The following is an 18,526-nucleotide window of genomic DNA, read 5'->3' as shown; positions in this document are numbered from 1 at the left end:
ACACACTACCCTCCACCTACACACTATACTACACACTACCCTCCACCTACACACTATACCTACACACTATACTACACACTACCCTCCACCTACACACTATACTACACACTACCCTACACCTACACACTATACTACACACTACCCTTCACCTACACACTACCCTCCACCTACACACTATACTACACACTACCCTACACCTACACACTATACTACACTACCCTCCACCTGCACACTATCCTACACACTACCCTCCACCTATACACACTATTCACCTACACACTCCACCTATACACACTACACACACATACACCTACACACTACCACTACACCTACACACTACCCTCCACCTACACACTATACTACACACTACCCTACACCTACACACTATACAACACACTACCCTCCGCCTGCACACTATCCTACACACTACCCTCCACCTACACACTATACTACACACTACCCTCCACCTACACACTATACTACACACTACCCTCCACCTACACACTATACTACACACTACCCTACACCTACACACTATACTACACACTACCCTTCACCTACACACTACCCTCCACCTACACACTATACTACACACTACCCTACACCTACACACTATACAACACACTACCCTCCACCTGCACACTATACTACACACTACCCTCCACCTACACACTATCCTACACACTACCCTCCACCTACACAGTATCCTACACACTATCCTCCACCTGCACACTATCCTACACACTACCCTCCACCAACACACTGTCCTACACACTACCCTCCACCTACACACTATCCTGCACACTACCCTCCACCTGCACACTATCCTACACACTACCCTACACCAACACAGTATCCTACACCTACACACTACCCTCTACCTACACACGATCCTATACACTACCATTCACCTGCACACTGCCCTCCACCTACATACTATCCTACACACTACCCTCCACCTGCACACTATCCTACACACTACCCTCCACCTACACACTATCCTACACACCACCCTCCACCTACACACTATCCTACACACTACCCTCCACCTACACACTCTACTACACACCACCCTCCACACTATACTACACACTACCCTCCACCTACACACTATACTACACACCACCCTACACCTACACACTATACTATACACCACCCTACACACTACCCTCCACCTATACACTATACTACACACTACCCTCCACCTACACACTATACTACACACTACCCTACACCTACACACTATACTACACACTACCCTTCACCTACACACTATACTACACACTACCCTACACCTACACACTATACTACACACTACTCTTCACCTACACCTAAAATACTGTCGGGTCGTATCAGATGATCAATAGTGGCTTGGTGTGTGCAAGTCATTGGCCACACAAATACATCTGGGCCCAACTTATTATTATATGAACCGTCCACACAAATACATCTGGGCCCAACTTATTATTATATGAACCGTCCACACAAATACATCTGGGCCCAACTTATTATTATATGAACCGTCCACACAAATACATCTGGGCCCAACTTATTATTATATGAACCGTTCACACAAATACATCTGGGCCCAACTTAATATTATATGAACCGTTCACACAAATACATCTGGGCCCAACTTATTATTATATGAACCGTCCACCCAAATACATCTGGGCCCAACTTATTATTATATGAACCGTCCAGACAAATACATCTGGGCCCAACTTATTATTATATGAACCGTTCACACAAATACATCTGGGCCCAACTTAATATTATATGAACCGTTCACACAAATACATCTGGGCCCAACTTATTATTATATGAACCGTCCACACAAATACATCTGGGCCCAACTTATTATTATATGAACCGTTCACACAAATACATCTGGGCCCAACTTATTATTATAAGAACCGTCTACACAAATACATCTGGGCCCAACTTAATATTATATGAACCGTTCACACAAATACATCTGGGCCCAACTTATTATATCAGAACCGTCCACACAAATACATCTGGGCCCAACTTATTATTATATGAACCGTCCACACAAATACATCTGGGCCCAAATTATTATTATATGAACCGTTCACACAAATACATCTGGGCCCAACTTAATATTATATGAACCGTTCACACAAATACATCTGGGCCCAACTTATTATTATATGAACCGTCCACACAAATACATCTGGGCCCAACTTATTATTATATGAACCGTTCACACAAATACATCTGGGCCCAACTTATTATTATAAGAACCGTCTACACAAATACATCTGGGCCCAACTTAATATTATATGAACCGTTCACACAAATACATCTGGGCCCAACTTATTATAGTCAGAACCGTCCACACAAATACATCTGGGCCCAAATTATTATTATAAGAACCGTCCACACAAACACATCTGGGCCCAAATTATTATTATATGAACCGTTCACACAAATACATCTGGGCCCAACTTATTATTATATGAACCGTTCACACAAAGTTACAGTGAAGATTGGAAGCATTTTAAAAATGAAGGATATTACCTCTTTAAAAACAAGTGAGTGCTTTAGTCTGAATGAATGGTCTCCCTCGCTGGGTTTGCACCATCCCTCCCTCGTTTCCCTCCCTCTCACTCCCGAAAGGTTAACGGTGAGAGGCCCTCCTGGAGACGCACAAGTCACCTCCTTTAATTGCCTTTCCTCATCCTTCCTGTTCTCCACTGGGGTCAGCTCTGTCCACTGCAGGACCAGACAGAGGGATCTTTCTGCAGCATACACAGACACGTCACTGAGGCACTCAGGCTGAACTGAGAACCGGAGGCAAGGATGGTAGGGGCATGGGAGGGGGCAGGGGAAGTGTGTGTGTGTGTGTGTGGCACTTCAAGTGTCTGCACTTACACACACAGTATCTCATTAGAAGCAGAGGGGTGCTGTAGTGTACCTATGTTGGCTAATTGAGCTGCAGTGGTCACCAGGCCTCAGTACCGCCCTCATCCATGAAAAGCTGACACCAGCACTGCAATGCTCACTATTTCTTATAGAGATGACGATATTAGCTGGGAGATCTAACCTGGATAGAAACTTCAGAAACCATGTAGAAAATTCCCATATTTCTCATTTCTGGTATTGAAAAGTGGCTACAGTTATACTATGAGAGTGTGCGTGGTAGAACATCATTAGAAGTTTGATTTGTAGAAACGCTGTATCTGTACAAATTATCAGGTTGACCTTGAAACATGCAATTCTATGAACTGATGAAAGGAAATGGTTTCATGCTTTTCAAATGAGAGGTTTTCATTTGTAGGCTACTCTGTTCTGCCATGTGACTAATAATGAATAAACTGAATAGTGAATAAAAATGAAATTGTGAATAAATGTGAATGTAATCTTTCCAGAGAATGATCCAAGATGTGTCAATCTATTTTTTTATACTTTCAACTTTCAGGATTCAACTTTTAATGTCACATGCACAAGTACAGTCAAATGCCTTTCTTGCAAGCTCCAATCCCAACCTTTTAATATATCTATTTTTTTTACCTTTATTTAACTAGGGAAGTCAGTTAAGAACAAATTCTTATAACCTCTTAGACATTGTAAAGACAGTTTGAAAATGACCATTCTAAACTTCTAAAAGTGACATAAAAGTGTCATAATGACCTCTTCCTAACACCAGCTCAATGATTCTCTGGTGTGGATTGGCAGTAGAAGACTGATGGACTGTCTGTTCTACTCATTCTACTTCTAGGAGGCCATTTGAGTCAGAGCTCTGGGTGTGAGAGGATATCATTAGGAACTGACAGTAGAACAGATGAGTTGTGTTATCTCACTCTCACATCTAAAACGCTATGGCTGAAGGAGATAGAAATGGAGATAGAGAGAGAGCCAGAGCGAGCGCGAGAGCGAGCATGAGATAGAAAGATGGAAAGAAGAGAGTGAGATGGAGGTAATGGAGAGGGGGGGGTAGAGACAGAGAAAATAGATTTGAGAAGAGTCTCATTCCCATCTGACAGGTAGAGATTGGGCATGAAGGTGTCTACCGTCTTTAATTCATTCTGTTTGGGGAGGACTGGTCTGGGTTCAAAGTGCCATTGGAAAAGCAGCATGCTATTAAAGTAACTTCCAAATAACATGCCAAAGGAAAATATTACTATATAAAATCATGAGCATATATTTTTTGAAGGTGCTTCCTGGCTGGATACACGTATATGCAGTAATTCACAGAATGGCAGGTGTTGTGCTGGATCAGTATACAGTATATAGGTTGGCCACACAGAAATATGGCTGACCTTCTCCAGTAGGAGTGGCCAGTATTAGGCTGTGTGTCCCTAAGCAGAGCCCTTCCTTACCATGTCACCACTGCTGCTGGCTGCAAACCCTCGGACCTTCTTACCCAGACCTCCTCACTGAGGGGACTTTTAATCCACTTTACAAGGTTCTGGGTTTCACTAGTGCCCCATTATAAATGAATATCATATATAATACAGTGTAGTAGTGTAATGATATTCTGCTCTGGAGCACAGCTCCGGCCAGTCAGCCATTTCCTTCTCCTCCACCCACTGACTAGGCACCATAGCACAGAGGAGAGGAAGCTGTGGAACAGCTATGAATACAGGTGGGACAACCAGGTGGGAGGTTGTGTATGTGTGTGTCTCAACATAATTACAGATAATACGTCCAGAAGAGACACATTTGGAGTTCCTTGCTGCCATTGAGATGCAGAACTAAAAGGACTGATTTGTAGGTCATCATATGGAATCTGTCAACCATGTACAGAGTTTAGAGATCACTACATTGGCGTGGGTTTTGAATTACACACACTTCACAATCAAATCGAAGAACGTTTTAGTTGGACCACCATTTTGTTCTCTTCTCTGTTCTGTTACTACCACAGGACTGCAACAAACCAAGGTGTGGATTTATGGAACATTAAAGTCCTCTTTTAATATAAAGCATATGTATGGAACTGTTGGACAGCAAGCTACAGTAGACGCTCTGATTCAGGATTGGTCTTTTTCCTTCTTTTACAGTAAGGAGCGAGGCGTGAATTAAAGGCATGGTGAATGTTTGCAGCTTTACAGAAAACTCTGAAAATAAACTGCCCAAATGGATCTTGCGGTTTTAAAATGAGAGAGAAGTGATGAAAAAAACGACGTGCCCTGTGATTCTAGCCTTTTGACTCTGGATGTTTGAAATGTTTCTGTTTTGTTGAACTGGAAGGGTGACAGCAGGTGGGCAACAACGCAGGAGCAACAGTTGCTAAGGAACAGGGTTCTAACGTTTCCACGGTGATCAGAGCGTTATGACCCAAACAGTGCAGGGCTCACTTCTCTCTCCCCCTCTCCCCTGCCTTCTCCTCACCCCTATTACACCCCCTCCTCTCCCCCTCTCCCTCCCCTGGGTGTGCGTTGTGTGTCCAGGTAACTGGACCAAATCTGTTTGAGCGGCTGCCATCACACGTTCACACACTTGGCCAGAGCTCACTCATACACATGCAAACCCACACATGCTCACACGCTCACGGCAGGAAATTAGTGTTTGTTCGGACAAGGCGCCTCTTCCTGTGCACTCCCTAAGGGCTCCCTCTGGTCCGGGTTCTCATTGTGTGCGCTTGCTTTTGCCTTCCCCACTCCACAACTTTCTTATTCTCTCTCTATTCTCTGGGATCCCTCTTGCCTATTCCGTCTTTCTCCTTTGGACCCTGTCTCATATCTCTGCTCCCTCTCTCTTCTCTGGTCTCGCTGTCCTCATTCCTCATCCCCTCCCTCCTCCCTCCTCCTTCCTCTGTTTGGTTCCCTTCTCTCTCCCAAAGCCAGTGGATGGAGGTGGTCTGTTAGAGGATCTATTTCACTCAGAACTCAGAGACACGTTACAAGGAGCTGTCAGACAGTCAATACAATGGGACTTTGTCTGTGATCACTTATAATGCTGAATATCTCATTTGACATTTCCTTGCAAGTGGCCAAACTCAGTCTTTATATGGACGGTTTTAAATGGCAGCATATTTATCGAAATCAGGAGAGAATAAACAGTGAAATGGAATGGATTCTGTGTGTGAGATTCAACTGGAGGACTGGAAGAAATCGGAGAGGCTGTGTAGACCAAAGAGATATTGGCCTGCGTGTGTGTGTGCATGTTTGTGCATGTGTGTGTAACGACAAAGCCTTGGTCTGTGCTTGCTGTTTGCTTAAGGTGGCATGAGTCGGCGAGACTCAAACAGGAGCCTGTTTTTGCATGACCAGCCAAGCGCCCGACTGACGTTTAGCTCACACACACACACACACACACACACACACACACACACACACACACACACACACACACACACACACACACACACACACACACACACACACACACACACACGCACACACACGCACACACACGCGCATCGGCCACAAGTCAACATCTCTCTGCACTAGCAGTCTTCTTGTCTTTTAGTTTTTTCAACACAGCACCAGATCCAGACAGCCATTTTTATTCTTCAGACATAGACCCGTTGAAAGCAGCTACAGTACAGCTGTGAGCAACGTTTTTTTATTTCACCTTTTTTTTAACCAGGTAGACTAGTTGAGAACAAGTTCTCATTTACAACTGCGACCTGGCCAAGAAAAAGCGAAGCAGTGCGAAACAAACAACAACACAGAGTTACACATGGAATAAACAAACATACAGTCAATAACACAATAGAAAAGTCTACATACAGTGTGTGCAAATGAGTTAAGATTAGGGAGGTATAAGGCAATAAATAGGCCATAGTGGCGAAATAATTCAAATTTAGCAAATAAACAGTGATAGATGTGCAGAAGATGAATGTGCAGATAGAGATAGTGGGGTGCAAAGGAGCAACAAAAAAACAATATGGGGATGAGATAGTTGCGTGGGATATTTACAGATGGGCAATGATCTGTAAGCTGCTCTGACAACTGATGTTTAAAGTTAGTGAGGAAGATATGAGTCTCCAGCTTCAGTGATTTTTGCAATTCGTTCCAGTCATTGGCAGCAGAGAACTGGAAGGAAAGGCAGCCAAAGGAGGAATTGACTTTGGGGGTGACCAGTGAAATATACCTGCTGGAGCGCGTGCTACGGGTGGATGCTCTGACGAGGAGGAGTAGTAAGGATCGGAGGACCAATGTGCAGCGTGGTACGTGTTCACGCTCTTTATTAAAACAATCGGACACTGAAACAAAACAATAAACGACACGTGAAATAACCAACTGAAACAGTTCCATGTGGAACACACAGACACAGAAAATAAACACCTACGAAACACAAGTGGGAAAAGGCTACCTAAGTATGATTTTCAATCAGAGACAACTAACGACACCTGCCTCTGATTGAGAACCATACCAGGCCAAAAGCAAAACACAACATAGAAAACGGAACATAGACAACCCACCCAACTCACGCCCTGACCATACTAAACAAAGACATAACAAAAGAACTAAGGTCAGAACTTGACAATGGTGACCAGTGAGCTGAGATAAGGTGGGGCTTTACCTAGCAAAGACTTATAGGTGACCTGGAGCCAGTGGGTTTGGCGATGAATATGAAGAGAAAGCCAGCCAAAGAGAGCATACAGGTCGCAGTGGTGGGTAGCATATGGGGCTTTGGTAACACAACGGATGGCACTGTGATAGACTACAATTTGCTGAGTAGAGTGTGGAGGCTATTTTGTAAATGACATCGCCAAAGTCAAGGATCGGTAGGATAGTCAGTTTTACGAGGGTATGTTTGGCAGCATGAGTGAAGGATGCTTTGTTGTGAAATAGGAAGCCGATTTTAAATGTAATTTTGGATTGGATATGCTTGATGTGAGTCTGGAAGGAGAGTTTACAGTCTAACCAGACACCTAGGTATTTGTAGTTGTCCACATATTCTAAGTCAGAACCGTCCAGACTAGTGATGCTAGATAGCTGGGCAGGCAGCGATCTGTTGAGGGTAGCCTAGTGGTTAGAGCGTTGGACTAGTAACCAAAAGGTTACAAGTTCAAATCCCCAAGCTGACAAGGTAAAAATCTGCCATTCTGCCCCTGACACACTGACCTCTGTCTGCGAAGTAGTTGGTGAACCAGGCGAGGCAGACATTTGACAAACCAAGGCTGTTGAGTCTGCCGATAAGAATGCGTTGATTGGCAGAGTCAAAAGCCTTGGCCAGGACGATGAATACGGCTGCACAATATTGTCTTTTATCGCTGGCGGTTATGATATCGTTTAGGACCTTGAGCGTAGCTGAGGTGCACCCATGACCAGCTCGGAAACCAGATTGCATAGTGGAGAAGGTATGGTGGGATTCGAAATGGTCGGTGATCTGTTTGTTAACTTGGCATTCGAAGACCTGTCATGTCTTATTATGTCTGTTCCTGTCCTTTCTCTTCACTCTGTCTCTCTCTGCTGGTCTTATTAGGTTACCTTCTCTGTCTCTCCTTCTTCAGCTGTTCTACATCTCCCCTAACTAGCTCATTCACTCTTTCCCACCTGTTCTCTCTTTCCCCTCTGATTAGGTCTCTATTTCTCTCTCTGTTCCTGCTACTTTCAGTGTCAGATTCTTGTTTGTGTTTTTCATGCCAGAAGCAAGCTGTCGTCTCGTTTGCTTCCACCTTGTCCTATCCTGTCGGAGTCTGCCTGGCAGGTGCATCCTGCACTATACTAACGTTCTTTTTGTTCCATTGACAACGTCGGAAGAGGATTTATGCCATTCCTGTTTTTTCATTAAAGAACTCTGTTTTCTGTTAAAACCGCTTTTGGGTCTTCACTCAAGTACATAACAGAAGAATCTGACCAAGAATGGACCCAGCGGCTCCGGACCCTTTTCACTCCGCCGTCGAGATCCAGGGAGCGATGCTAGGCAGACACGAGGAGGAATTGTCTGCTGCTCGACATGCCGTTGAGACCCTGGCCGTCCAAGTCTCCGACCTCACAAGACAGGTTCACCAACTCCACCTCGATCCACCGCCCACTTCCAGGGTTTCCGAGTCTCCGGAGCCCAGGATCAACAACCCGCCGTGTTACTCTGGGGAGCCCACTGAGTGCCGCTCATTCCTCACTCAGTGTGATGTGGTGTTCTCTCTCCAGCCCAACACTTACTCCAGGAGCGCAGCCCGCATCGCCTATGTCATTTCTCTCCTTACCGGACGGGCGCGTGAGTGGGGCACGGCAATCTGGGAGGCGAGGGCTGAGTGTATTAACCAGTATCAGGACTTTAAGGAGGAGATGATACGGGTTTTTGACCGTTCTGTTTTTGGGGAGGAGGCTTCCAGGGCCCTGTCTTCCCTATGTCAGGGGAATCGATCCATAACGGATTATTCTATTGAGTTTCGCACTCTCGCTGCCTCTAGTGACTGGAACGAGCCGGCTTTGCTCGCTCGTTTTCTGGAGGGTCTCCTCGTCGAGGTTAAGGATGAGATCCTCTCCCGGGAGGTTCCTTCCAGTCTGGACTCCTTAATAGCTCTCGCTATTCGCATAGAGCGACGGTTTGATCTTCGTCGCCGAGCTCGTGGAAAGGAGTTCGCGTTCTCCGTTGCTCCCTCTCCACATCACTGCCACCTGCCGCATCACTGCCACCCTCCTCCGCGGCTCGGATGCTGAGCCTATGCAGCTGGGGGGTATCCGCATCTCGGCCAAGGAGAAGGAACGGAGAATCACCAATCGCCTCTGTCTCTACTGCGGCTCCGCTGGTCATTTTGTCACCTCATGCCCAGTAAAAGCCAGAGCTCATCAGTAAGAGGAGGGCTACTGGTGAGCGCAACTACTCAGGCCTCTCCTTCAGGATCACGCACTACCTTTCCGGTCCATCTCCGCTGGCCCGGTTCATCTGCTTCCTGCAGTGCCTTGATAGACTCTGGGGCGGAGGGCTGTTTTATGGACGAGACCTGGGCTCGGGAACATGACATTCCTCTCAGACAGTTAGGGAGCCCACGGCCTTGTTCGCTTTAGATGGTAGTTCTCTCCCCAAGATTCAGCGTGAGACGCTGCCTTTAACCCTCACTGTCTCTGGTAATCATAGCGAAACCATTTCTTTTTTAATTTTTCGTTCACCTTTTACACCTGTTGTTTTGGGTCATCCCTGGCTAGTGCGCCATAACCCTTCTATTAATTGGTCTAGTAATACTATCCTATCCTGGAATGTTTCTTGTCATGTGACCTGTTTAATGTCTGCTATCCCTCCTGTTTCCTCTGTCTCTTCTTCACAGGAGGAGCCTGGCGATTTGACAGGGGTGCCGGAGGAGTATCACGATCTGCGCACGGTGTTCAGTCGTTCCAAGGCCACTTCTCTCCCTCCACACCGGTCGTATGACTGTAGTATTGATCTCCTTCCGGGAACTACTCCCCCCGGGGTAGATTATACTCTCTGTCGGCTCCCGAACGTAAGGCTCTCGAGGATTATTTGTCGGTTTCGCTCGACGCCGGTACCATAGTCTCCTCCTCCTCTCCCGCCGGAGCGGGGTTTTTTTTTGTTCAGAAGAAGGACGGGTCCCTGCGCCCATGCGTGGATTATCGAGGGCTGAATGACATAACAGTTAAGAATCGTTATCCGCTTCCTCTTATGTCTTCAGCCTTCGAGATCCTGCAGGGAGCCAGGTTTTTCACCAAATTGGACCTTCGTAACGCCTACCATCTCGTGCGCATCAGGGAGGGGACGAGTGGAAGACGGCGTTTAACACTCCGTTAGGGCACTTTGAATACCGGGTTCTTCCTTTCGGCCTCGTTAACGCTCCAGCTGTCTTTCAGGCACTAGTTAACGACGTCCTGAGAGACATGCTGAACATTTTTGTTTTCGTTTACATGGACGATATCCTGATTTTTTCACCGTCTCTCCCGATTCATGTTCAGCACGTGCGACGCGTCCTCCAGCGCCTTTTGGAGAACTGTCTTTATGTGAAGGCTGAGAAGTGCACTTTTCATGCCGCCTCTGTCCCTTTTCTCGGTTCCGTTATTTCCGCTGAGGGCATTAAGATGGATCCCGCTAAGGTCCAGGCTGTCATTGATTGGCCCGTTCCTAAGTCACGCGTCGAGCTGCAGCGCTTTCTGGGCTTCGCTAATTTCTATCGTCGTTTCATCCGTAATTTCGGTCAGGTGGCAGCTCCCCTCACAGCCCTTACTTCTGTTAAGACGTGCTTTAAGTGGTCCGTTTCCGCCCAGGGAGCTTTTGATCTTCTTAAGAATCGTTTTACATCCGCACCTATTCTTGTTACACCTGACATCTCTAGACAGTTTGTTGTTGAGGTTGACGCGTCAGAGGTGGGCGTGGGAGCCATTCTTTCTCAGCGCTCTCTCTCTGACGGCAAGGTCCATCCTTGCGCGTTTTCTCTCATCGCTTATCGCCGTCAGAACGTAACTATGATGTTGGTAATCGTGAACTGCTCGCCATCCGCTTAGCCCTAGGCGAATGGCGACAGTGGTTGGAGGGGCGACCGTTCCTTTTGTCGTTTGGACTGACCATAGGAACCTTGAGTACATCCGTTCAGCCAAACGACTTAATGCGCGTCAGGCTCGTTGGGCTCTGTTTTTCGCTCGTTTCGAGTTTGTTATTTCTTATCGTCCGGGCTCAAAGAACACCAAACCTGATGCTTTATCTCGTCTCTTCAGTTCTTCTGAGGTCTCCACCGACCCCGAGGGATTCTCCCTGAGGGGCGTGTTGTCGGGTTGACTGTCTGGGGAATTGAGAGGCAGGTAAAGCAAGCACTCGCTCACACTCCGTCGCCGCGAGCTTGTCCTAGGAACCTTCTGTTCGCTCCCGTTCCTACTCGTCCGGCCGTTCTTCAGTGGGCCCACTCTGCCAAGTTAGCCGGCCACCCCGGCGTTCGGGGTACGCTCGCTTCCATTCGCCAGCGTTTCTGGTGGCCCACTCGGGAACGTGACGCGCGTCGATTTGTCGCCGCTTGTTCGGTCTGCGCGCAGACTAAATCTGGGAACTCTCCTCCTGCCGGCCGTCTCAGACCGCTTCCCATTCCCTCTCGACCGTGGTCTCACATCGCTTTAGATTTTATCACCGGACTGCCTTCATCAGCGGGGAAGACAGTTATTCTTACGGTTGTCGATAGATTCTCTAAGGCGGCTCATTTCATTCCTCTCGCTAAGCTCCCTTCTGCTAAGGAGACGGCTCAGATCATTATCGAGAATGTTTTCCGAATTCATGGCCTTCCGTCAGACGTCGTTTCCTACAGAGGCCCGCAGTTCACGTCTCAATTTTGGAGGGAGTTTTGCCGTTTGATTGGGGCTTCCGTCAGTCTCTCGTCCGGCTTTCATCCCCAGTCTAACGGTCAAGCCGAACGGGCCAATCAGACTGTTGGTCGCATTTTACGCAGTCTTTCTTTTCGTAACCCTGCGTCTTGGTCAGAACAGCTCCCCTGGGCAGAGTACGCCCACAACTCGCTTCCTTCGTCTGCTACCGGTCTATCTCCTTTTCAGAGTAGCCTCGGGTACCAGCCTCCGCTGTTCTCATCTCAGCTCGCCGAGTCCTGCGTCCCCTCCGCTCAGGCTTTTGTCCAGCGTTGCGAGCGCACCTGGAAGGGGGTCAGGTCGGCACTTTGCCGTAATAGGGCGCAGACTGTGAGGGCCGCTAATAGCGTAGGACCAAGAGTCCTAGATATTGTTGCGGTCAGAGAGTATGGCTCTCCACTCAGAACCTTCCCCTTAAGACAGCTTCTCGCAAGTTGGCCCCGCGGTTCATTGGTCCGTTCCGTATTTCTCAGGTCATTAATCCTGTCGCAGTGCGACTTCTTCTCCCGCTATCTTCGTCGCGTTCACCCGGTCTTCCATGTCTCCTGTGTTAAGCCCGTTCTTCGCGCCCCGCTCGTCCCTCCCCCCATCCTTGTCGAGGGCGCACCTATCTACAGGGTTCGTAAGATTTTGGACATGCGCCCTCGGGGCCGTGGTCATCAGTACCTAGTGGATTGGGAGGGGTACGGTCCTGAGGAGAGGAGTTGGGTTCCCTCTCGGGACGTGCTGGACCGTTCGCTGATCGATGATTTCCTCCGTTGCCGCCAGGTTTCCTCCTCGAGTGCGCCAGGAGGCGCTCGGTGAGTGGGGGGTACTGTCATGTCTTATTATGTCTGTTCCTGTCCTTTCTCTTCACTCTGTCTCTCTCTGCTGGTCTTATTAGGTTACCTTCTCTGTCTCTCCTTCTTCAGCTGTTCTACATCTCCCCTAACTAGCTCATTCACTCTTTCCCACCTGTTCTCTCTTTCCCCTCTGATTAGGTCTCTATTTCTCTCTCTGTTCCTGCTACTTTCAGTGTCAGATTCTTGTTTGTGTTTTTCATGCCAGAAGCAAGCTGTCGTCTCGTTTGCTTCCACCTTGTCCTATCCTGTCGGAGTCTGCCTGGCAGGTGCATCCTGCACTATACTAACGTTCTTTTTGTTCCATTGACAACGTCGGAAGAGGATTTATGCCATTCCTGTTTTTTCATTAAAGAACTCTGTTTTCTGTTAAAACCGCTTTTGGGTCTTCACTCAAGTACATAACAAGACCTTAGAAAGGCAGGGTAGAATAGATATAGGTCTGTCACAGTTTGGGTCTAGAGTGTCTCCCCTTTGAAGAGGGCAGCTTTCCAATCTTTTGGGATCTCAGACAATAGGAAAGAGAGGTTGAACAGGCTAGTAATAGGGGTTGCAACAATTGCGGCGGATCATTTTAGAAAGAGAGGGTAAATATAGTCTAGCCCAGCTGATTTGTAGGGGTCCAGATTTTGCAGCTCTTTCAGAACATCATCTATCTGGAGTTGGGTGAAGGAGTAATGGGGGAGACTTGGGCGAGTTGCTGTGTGGGTTCAGAGCTGCTGACCAGGGTAGAGGTAGCATGGCCAGTAGGTAGGTGGAAAGCATGGCCAGCTGTAGAGTAATGCTTATTGAAATGCTCAATTATTGTGGATTTATCGGTGGTGACAGTGTATCGTAGCCTCAGTGCAGTGGGCAGCTGGGAGGAGGTGCTCTTGTTCTCTATGGACTTTACAGTGTCCCAGAACTTTTGGGAGTTTGTGCTACAGGATGCAAATTTCTGTTTGAAAAAGCGAGCCTTTGCTTTTCCTAACTGCCTGTGTATATTGGTTCCTAACTTCCCTCCTCCATGAGGGGAGGGGTTAAGAGAATGGACCAAGATTACCTAGGCCTAGGTTTATAATCCAGGGCTCACTTGAAAAAGACATGTAAAGCTCAATGTATGTGATAATGGTGCTGGTGGGAGGTTAGCTGAAGACTGACAGGTGGGCCATGTGAGCAGGTGATGTAGGAAGAGTGAGCAAGGGCTGAGAGGTCAGTCTGGGGTAAGTTGTTTGGGTGTACAGTATGAGACATGTCTGAGAGGTTGGCGGTCAAAGCCACGTTGCTGGAGGGGCCTGGAAGAGAGCCAGATGTTGTGTAACGACTCCCATAAACCAGCAGGGGTGCAGCGTCTCTCTGTTTTCCCCTCTCTCTGTCTCTCTGTCTCTGATGCCCTGTTTCTCTCTCTTTGCCTGTATCTCTCTCTCTCTCTCTCTCTCTCTCCCTCTTGGCCTTAATGACAGAGTCACAGCAATAGCTAAACAGGAGGAAAAGACTTTGAGACAACATCCCAACAACTTTTAGGGTTCTATTCAATCTGTATCGGTGAAGCTTAAAGGTATTTCATATTGAGCCAACATATGCAGTGTTTACCATGAATTCAGTCTCCACTAACGTGGGAACATTGCCTTTAAATTTCAATCATGCTGTAACGCTGAATTTCCGTGATATGGATTGAATAGAGCCCTTAGTCAACGTTAGGCTTCCTGCGTCTCCCACCCAGCAAGATCAAAGTGGAGCCTTAAGTAGCACTGTCTGCTTTATGCACATCCCCTGTCTGACTGCAACAGAACCTCTGAGAGAGAGAGAGGGAGGCCTGAGTGCCAACACTACACTGTTTTCACTGTGTGTGTGTGTGTGTGTGTGTGTGTGTGTGTGTGTATGTGTGCGTGTGCGTGTGCGTGTGCGTGTGCGTGTGTGTGTGTGTGTGTGTGTGTGTGTGTGTGTGTGTGTGTGTGTGTGTGTGTGTTGAATGTAAGCATGGCGATTTCATTATCATAAATAGGGACTGGGAAATCTCCTCCATCTTTCAATTTTACCTCTTTTAATTATTTTCTCTCCATCTCATGTTTGATGAAGTAAAAACAGATGGGATGGATAGGGCATTTAATTACCCTGTACTGATTCTGCCTCTCAACCAACAGACAGGGGAAGACCCCCCTCCTCAAACACACACACACACACACACACACACACACACACACACACACACACACACACACACACACACACACACACACACACACACACACACACACACACACACACACACACACATTTGGGTTAGGTTTAGGTTCTACGGTTAGTTGTTAATATTTAGTAAGGTAAAATGATTTAATATGGTGGTGGCCCATAGAGTGGGACTTTTCATCCACCCCGACCTTTTCACCCCCACATCTGATTTCTCTCCTTATTCTGTTTGCCATTTTCCTCTGCAGATACATGTCGGTTCCAGCAGTCTGACTGATACTATCTTCCCATCCATTTACCACAGTGACATCTACTCTAAATCCAGCATATCCATACCCCTGCTCAAGCATAACCCTAAATCTAGCCATAACCCTAACCCTAGCCATAACCCTAACTCTAGCGATAACCCTAACCATAACCATAACCCTAGCCATAACCCTAACTCTAGCCATAACCCTAACCATAACCATAACCCTAGCCATAACCCTAACCATAACCATAACCATAACCCCAGCTATAACCCTAACCCTAGCCATAACCCTAACCATAACCATAACAATAGCCATAACCCTAACCATAACCCTAACCCTAGCCATAACCCTAACCATAACCCCAACCATAACCATAACCCTATCAGTAACCATAACCCTAGCCATAACCATAACCCTAGCCATAACCCTAACCATAACCATAACCCCAGCTATAACCCTAACCCTAGCCATAACCCTAACCATAACCATAACAATAGCCATAACCCTAACCATAACCCTAACCCTAGCCATAACCCTAACCATAACCCCAACCATAACCATAACCCTAGCCATAACCCTAACCCTAGCCATAACCATAACCCTAGCCATAACCCTAACCACAACCCTAACCCTAGCCATAACCATAACCCTAGTCATAACCCTAACCCTAGCCATAACCCTAACCCTAGCCATAACCCTAACCCTAGCCATAACCATAACCCTAGCCATAACCCTAACCCGAGGCATAACCATAACCCTAACCCTAACCATAACCATAACCCTAACCCTAGCCATAACCCTAACCATAACCATAACCATAACCCTAGCATAACCCTAACCCTAGCCATAACCCTAACCCTAGCCACAACCCTAACCCTAGCCATAACCATAACCCTAGTCATAACCCTAACCCTAGCCATAACCCTAACCCGAGCCATAACCCTAACCCTAGCCATAACCATAACCCTAGCCATAACCCTAACCCGAGGCATAAACATAACCCTAACCCTAACCATAACCATAACCCTAACCCTAGCCATAACCCTAACCATAACCATAACCATAACCCTAACCCTAGCCATAACCCTAACCCTAACCATAACCCTAGCCATAACACTAACCATAACCCCAACCATAACCATAACCCTAGCCATAACCCTAACCCTAGCCATAACCATAACCCTAGCCATAACCCTAACCATAACCCTAACCCTAGACATAACCCTAACCATAACCCTAAACATAACCCTAGCCATAACCCTAACCCTAGCCATAACCCTAACCCTAGCCACAACCCTAACCATAACCCTAACCCTAGACATAACCCTAACCATAACCCTAACCATAACCCTAGCCATAACCCTAACCCTAGCCATAACCCTAACCCTAGCCACAACCCTAACCCTAGCCATAACCATAACCCTAGTCATAACCCTAACCCTAGCCATAACCCTAACCCGAGCCATAACCCTAACCCTAGCCATAACCATAACCCTAGCCATAACCCTAACCCGAGGCATAACCATAACCCTAACCCTAACCATAACCATAACCCTAACCCTAGCCATAACCCTAACCATAACCATAACCATAACCCTAACCCTAGCCATAACCCTAACCCTAACCATAACCCTAGCCATAACCCTAACCATAACCCCAACCATAACCATAACCCTAGCCATAACCCTAACCCTAGCCATAACCATAACCCTAGCCATAACCCTAACCATAACCCTAACCCTAGACATAACCCTAACCATAACCCTAACCATAACCCTAGCCATAACCCTAACCCTAGCCATAACCCTAACCCTAGCCACAACCCTAACCCTAGCCATAACCATAACCCTAGTCATAACCCTAACCCTAGCCATAACCCTAACCCGAGCCATAACCCTAACCCTAGCCATAACCATAACCCTAGCCATAACCCTAACCCGAGGCATAACCATAACCCTAACCCTAACCATAACCATAACCCTAACCCTAACCCTAGCCATAACCCTAACCATAACCATAACCATAACCCTAACCCTAGCCATAACCCTAACCCTAACCATAACCCTAGCCATAACCCTAACCATAACCCTAACCATAGCCCTAACCCTAACCATAACCATAACCATTAACCTAACTAGCCATAACCCTAACCCTAACCATAACCCTAACCCTAGCCATCACCATAACCCTAACCATAACCCTAACCCTAGCCATCACCATAACCCTAACCATAACCCTAGCCATAACCCTAACCCTAGCCATAACCCTAACACTAACCATAACCATAACCCTAACCCTAGCCATAACCCTAACCATAACCCCAACCATAACCATAACCCTAGCCATAACCCTAACCCTAGCCATAACCATAACCCTAGCAAAAACCCTAACCATAACCCTAACCCTAGACATAACCCTAACCATAACCCTAACCATAACCCTAGCCATAACCCTAACCCTAGCCATAACCCTAACCCTAGCCACAACCCTAACCCTAGCCATAACCATAACCCTAGTCATAACCCTAACCCTAGCCATAACCCTAACCCGAGCCATAACCCTAACCCTAGCCATAACCATAACCCTAGCCATAACCCTAACCCGAGGCATAACCATAACCCTAACCCTAACCCTAACCCTAACCCTAACCCTAGCCATAACCCTAACCCTAACCATAACCCTAGCCATAACCCTAACCATAACCCCAACCATAACCATAACCCTAGCCATAACCCTAACCCTAGCCATAACCATAACCCTAGCCATAACCCTAACCATAACCCTAACCCTAGACATAACCCTAACCATAACCCTCACCATAACCCTAGCCATAACCCTAACCCTAGCCATAACCCTAACCCTAGCCACAACCCTAACCCTAGCCATAACCATAACCCTAGTCATAACCCTAACCCTAGCCATAACCCTAACCCGAGCCATAACCCTAACCCTAGCCATAACCATAACCCTAGACATAACCCTAACCATAACCATAACCATAACCCTAACCCTAGCCATAACCCTAACCCTAACCATAACCCTAGCCATA

Source organism: Oncorhynchus masou, chromosome 5 (genome assembly GCF_036934945.1).
Source record: "Oncorhynchus masou masou isolate Uvic2021 chromosome 5, UVic_Omas_1.1, whole genome shotgun sequence".
In the NCBI taxonomy this organism is placed as follows: Eukaryota; Metazoa; Chordata; class Actinopteri; order Salmoniformes; family Salmonidae; genus Oncorhynchus; species Oncorhynchus masou.
The sequence above is the reverse complement of the archived record's forward strand: the minus strand, read 5'-3'. Positions refer to the sequence as shown.